The sequence below is a fragment of the Anguilla rostrata genome, chromosome 11 (assembly GCF_018555375.3).
Source record: "Anguilla rostrata isolate EN2019 chromosome 11, ASM1855537v3, whole genome shotgun sequence".
In the NCBI taxonomy this organism is placed as follows: Eukaryota; Metazoa; Chordata; class Actinopteri; order Anguilliformes; family Anguillidae; genus Anguilla; species Anguilla rostrata.
In genome coordinates this window covers 27987471-27993405 of record NC_057943.1, presented here as the reverse complement: position 1 = coordinate 27993405, position 5935 = coordinate 27987471, and the positions used below count along the sequence as shown (strand labels likewise).

Genomic DNA, 5935 nt, shown 5'->3' with positions numbered 1-5935 from the left:
CGCAGCCGTAGTGAGTGAGTTTACTGTGGTTTTTAATCTCCCTGTTTCAAGTGTTGCATGAGCATTTAGATAATGACACCGCTTAAAATTCATTTTTTTGTTTGAGGGGGGATTTACACCCTTAGTAACATTTTTGGGAGGGATTTCAAACGTCTGGTGGGGAATTTGAGTTAGGGATGGGATGTGGCATAAGAGGTATAAAAGACGACACAAAGTTATGCAATATGCTTTTTATAACCTTATTTTCAAAAATAGCCTGACCCTTTCCCTTTCTTCATGAGCTGCCTTAAAACTGTCAAAATAACTTGAAACTGTTCAGGAAAACTGTGCCGGATAACGTAACAACAAAACAGAAAAAATAGTCTTCCTTTGCTATTGTGACACTTCTCCACTTCCACTTGATTTTTCACTCCTCTCCTATCAGCTGTTTGCTGTCGTGGTATTGTGCGGTTGATAACGCTTTGGACATAGAACCATGTGAGTTTTCACGCTTTCATTTCAAAGCTGCGTTATGACTAGCAGTGTTTGTATGTCTGATTAGCGTGGACGTTTAGAAACATCGACTCGCCAATGTCACCGTGCTATGTACATGGCATATGGATCAACTAATTTCTTCTTTTCTTCTATAGACTTATCCATTTCCATTGAAACTTTCTTGCTACTTGCGTCCTCGTTAGTTTCATTGTTTTTCGCACCTACGCTTGCCTCCTCTGGCTCCCTGTCAGTGTCGAGCACATCTTCAGAAAATGAAGCTGTAGCTTCCTGTACAAGCCAACGATCCATATCGATGGTGATTAATTGCACAGGTTATTTACTGTATTGGCCCAGTCTACTGCTGTACAGTCAACTTGCCTTCACTCTTTTGAGGTATGCAGCTCACGGTGGACGGTGGGTGACCGGCTTCAGTGTTTGTTGAAATAACGTTTTTTTTTTTCTTTTCGCATTTCACCAAAGCAGTCGGCACACTTGCACACAAACTCGTTTGCTTGGAACGTGCCTGTGCGCTCGCAGTTGTATACTCAGTAGTACAGTTACGCAATCCCATGCTGAATTTTCAGCCCTGTGACAACCGTCTGGTCTCACGTGAAGCAGTTTAACGGTTTAGTTTATGTCTGGAACATGAGACCACGTAAGCTGCCAGAATGATCAGCGTATTGCTGTTACTTGGCCAGTCTTTGGTTCTGCACTTTAGGGACAAACTTTAAGTCCCTGACCTCAGTGTACCTCGGCAAATGCCTCTGAGCCTTCGGGGAAATGTGCCTCATTGAGCTTGGGAAAGTTGGTCTTAACAAATTTTTTTTTTCCTGTTAATACTCACAACCCCTAAAATGGCAGCAATTTGGAATGGGACCAAAGGGGGTAACCAAAGTGCTTGTTCATGATGAGTGCAAATAAACGTTCCCCCATCTTCTGCTTGCAACAGAACCGGAAATTGAGGAACAGTATATGTTGTGCTGTAGGAAATTCTTGGTGGGCATGCAGCATTAATCATTTTTGCCTCTAGATTTTTCTTGATGCTTCCTTTCTTGCAACAGTTAAATTATGAAACAAGTCTTGTGTATGGGAGATCATTGGGGCCAGGTATTGCTCCATCAGACATTTTGTTCTTTCTCAGCGGTTAAGTCAGTAAATAAAGATTTGTGTTCAAGAGAACGCCGTGACCAGGATCCCACTCCTGAAAGCATGTGCTGTTTGTGCCGTAGGATACGTCACATGGCCCACAGGCTGTTATGCGTTCTATCAATAGCCATCATGTACAGTGGCGGCTGAACTTTGACACAATAACACACTACTCATTTACACCGGGGAGTGTCACATGGCCGCCGCCGGTCTTCCATTGTCTGCTTGAGAGAGTGTTGTGCAGTGTGCGACCGGTCACTTGACTCCAGTTTACCGCAGCTTACAACGAATGAGGATGATACGGTCAGGAAAAAAAACCAGTAGTAGTTGGTAACCTTAAAAAATAACATTAGCAAGATAACATGGTCGCTTCTGTCCGGATCACAGAATGATGTGCAGATGTGATTGCCCCATTTATATGATGCTTATTCTCACACAAACAGGCTGTATACCTGGAAGTCAAACCAACCCCTACAACCCCCAACCCCTGGCTTCACAATCTCTACCCGCTTTAATTCCTTTGGTCGGGGATACTCAAATCTGGTTGTCAAGGTCAGTAGTGCTGCAGGTTTTCTGTCCAATAGTGTCATTGATTGGGCAGAGATTAAAATCACCTGGTACGTCAGGTTTAAATCAGTCCCTGAATAGAGGGGAGGAATGAAACAGAGCAGTACTCTTGGCCTCGAAGACCAGATTTGAGTATCCAAGTTGTAGGTCATCACTGCAAATGAGAGTTGAGTTCTCACTTGATCTACCTGGGTAAAGTGGATGACTAAGGGGGTTTGGCTGGGTGATATCGAATAATAGCAGTACTTAACCCTTAAAAGTATTTGAGGTTCATTGACATTAATAAAACTAGGTGGTTGTTTGAAAATGAACCCAGTTGAAACAAAAGATAAATGATGCAAGATGACATGATGGCACCCTGCTAGGTGGCAACCTACTCACCCTCAAGGTGAGAAGTCCCTACATTTACATACATTTAAGTAATGGCCTACGCAGACTATTTATCTGTATGGAAATGCACGTTGTGATGCCTGTACATGGATACATTCCTTAGAATATTTACACAGATGACAGGCATCAAAGTGCTCACATGACCCATTTCCACTTTTGAAAGAGGAAGTAGAACAGGCTGAGCTTTCACTGGAGTGTGTCTTTAAGGTGAAAGCTATCCACTGAAGCACAGTGTTCACTGTGGTTCTGGGTATCAAGGGATCTTGTGTTGTAACATAACATAAAATAATGACAATGCCCACCATTTCTCTGACTAAATTGTACCTAGTGCTCTGATTACCTACAGATAGTATCTAACACCATATCAAACCCAGTCTTGAAAATCCCCAGAGTTTCTGCCTCTACTACATGACCTGGCAAACTATTCCACACATTGCCTACTCACTGCATGAAAACATTCTTCCTAATTTCTGTCCGGAATTTACCATTTGCTCATTTCCATGTGTCCCTACTTTCTACTAACAGAACTCAACCTGAAGAATTTTTTGTAGTCAACTTTGTTTATTCCCTTTATGAATTTAACACAGAATTTGTACACGAAAGACTTGAAGGTTGGAATGGATAAAAAAATGTAATCAATCTAGTGCTGCTCAAGCCGAAAAGGTCTGACATATGGTGAAACACTTGAATAAGGGTATCTCTTATAAGATACAAGGATATTTGCCGAAATGTTTGTCTTGGATTTAAAAAGGTGAATTTAACAGTGTTTTTCATTAATTCTCCAGGGAGATGTCCATTATGAGAGCTCTGCACAATATACATAAACTACAATTTTTGACACAATTTTTGTTTTGGCTCTGTACTCCAGAAAATTTTATTTAAAATGAACCAATGAATGAGGTTAAAGTGCAGACTGTCAACTTTAAGGGTATTTACATCCATATCCAATGATCCATGTAGGAATTGCACCCATTTTTATACATAATCCCCAATTTTAGCAGACCAAAAATTACATTTACAATCTAACATAATCTAAAATAATGTCATCATATTTACTACTTGGTTGCAAATCCTTTACATTTGATGACTGTCTCAAGTCTGTGACATATAGACATAACCAGATACTGGGTATCTTCCCCGGTGATGCCCTGCCAGGCCAGTACTGTAGCCACCATCAGTCCCTGTTTGTTTGGGGGGATTTTTGCCTTCAGCTTTGTCTTCTGCAGGTGAAACACATGCTCAATTAGATTTGAGTCTGGTTATTTACTTACCCAGTCAAGAACATTCAACTTTCGGGCCAAGAAAAACTCCTTGGTTGCTTCAGTAGTGTGTTTGGGATCATTGCCCTCCTATAAGGTGAGGCATTTAGTTGGATCTGAGCAAGCAAGATGTTTCTGTATTGTGCTGCTACTGTAAGCAGTTGCATCATCAATGCAGACAAGTGAGCCAGTTCGAGCGGCAGCCATACATTCCCAAGCCATAATACTACCTTCACCAAGATGAGGGGGGAGGCCCTTTGGATTATGAACAGTTCCTTTCTCCACTCCTCTCTTTCCATCACTTTGGTCCATGTCACTACTCATTTGCCCTTAAGACTTTGTTACAGAACTTAATAGTTTTTTTAAAATGTACTTTTTAGCTGGCTATAACCTGGCTGCTCTGTTCTTGAGGCCTACCAGAGTTTTTGCATCTAGCAGTGAACCCTCAGGTTATGCTTGAGTACTCTATTTTAGTTTTTGTCTTGACACATCTACATCCTGGAGAGTGTTCTTGATCCGTTTGAGTTGAAAAGGTGTTTTACTTCATAACTGAAAGTATTCTTCAGGTCATCCACTACAGTGGTCTTCCATAGTCTACCAGGTTGTTTGCTATTGCTGAGCTCACCAGTGTGTTCTTGCTTCTTAAAAATGTGCCAAATGGGTGATTTTGACACACCTAACTAATATTTTGGCTATGTCTCTGATTGATTTATGATTTTCTACCCCATGATGGCCTGCTTTACTGGCATTAACACTTCTTTGGTCCTCATGTTGAGAGACAGTAACATACAAATTCCTCACCTAGAATCAACTCTAGACCTTTTGTTTGCTTTCTTTTGCATAAACAATTGAGGCTACCACACACAGGTGGCCAAGAAACTGAGTTAATCAGACAACTGGACAATTACTTTCTGTCCACCAAAATGTGGGGACTATAAAGGGCTGCAGTTTCTACATGGTTCACCTGATATGGATGCAAATATCCACAAATTAAAGCTCTGTACTCTAACCTCATAATCATGGTTTCATTTAAAATCCAATGTGCGGAAGTACAAAGCCAAAACAGCAAAACGTATGTTGCTGTCCTAATACTTATAAACTGCAACCCAAATGTTTACTCTGTATCACCAAAGCACCTTAACCTTGTAAATGTTGGGATCCAGTGAACATTTGTCCTCAACTTAAATTCAGTGCACAGGTTGGATAGTTTGGTGGTTATAAAATTAACTTGGTAATCTGATTTTTGGAAAGAAAGAAAGAAAAAAACGGTAATACATGCATTTATGTCAAGGTTCAGGAAAATGTTTACAGAGTGCAGGCCAATATCCTGATGTCCATATTAGCTCACTGGTGTCGCTTCTATAGGCATAGGCGACATAGGTGGTTGCCCAGGGTGCCAGTCCTCTGGGGGGCAAAGAAAGTGGAGGCTTCTGATTCCGAGCCCTTTGAAACCTGAAAAAAGCAAAAAATAAAAAATAAGTAGAAAAATAAATAAGTTTTAAAAAAAACACACACACAAAAAAACAGACGTTTCGAATTATCAAGCGAGGTGTAGATATAGAAGTCCACGATGGAAAAAAGGTACGAAATGAAAAAAATATACTGACAAGAACAATATCCCACCCTATCATGCATTTTCAATGATTTCTCAATAATAAGATTTTTGTCTGTGCAGTCAGTTTCATTACCCCAAAAACTGAGGCTCACTTCAGTTTTCTTATGTACAAACGACGGATTCTCCCCTGAACTCTATGACGAGTGTTGCGGAGATATCCATCATGATAGGGCTATTACTTGAATAAACAGCGGATGAGGTAACAGCGTTTTTCTAAATGAAATACAAACACTTTCCCAGCCTCCTCTTGACTGTTTTCGCAGAATTATGAAATCGGCTCACTTAACAGCAGTTGCGGCTGGTGCCAATGTTAAGTTAGGTCAATGTTCAGTAGGCTACGTGTCATAGGTGCCTGCATGAGATTACCGAGTTTATTTTTCTACTGTGCGTTTTTACAAAAATAGGACATAGTGAATGTCTTTGAATATTATCAGCTAAACTAAATGCCCCCTCCTCTAACATCACACACAAACAAGTAGACGCT

The 5935-nt window shown here is 40.7% G+C and overlaps 1 long non-coding RNA gene across 1 annotated transcript; it reads right to left on the bottom strand.

Annotated features, from left to right (window-relative positions):
* Positions 1-4059: 4059 nt before the first annotated feature.
* Positions 4060-5843, bottom strand: LOC135234508 (uncharacterized). Its single transcript, XR_010324124.1, has 2 exons — positions 5525-5843; positions 4060-5288 (listed from the first exon to the last, which is right to left on the bottom strand). It is a non-coding gene; the product is annotated as an uncharacterized LOC135234508 (long non-coding RNA).
* Positions 5844-5935: the final 92 nt, after the last annotated feature.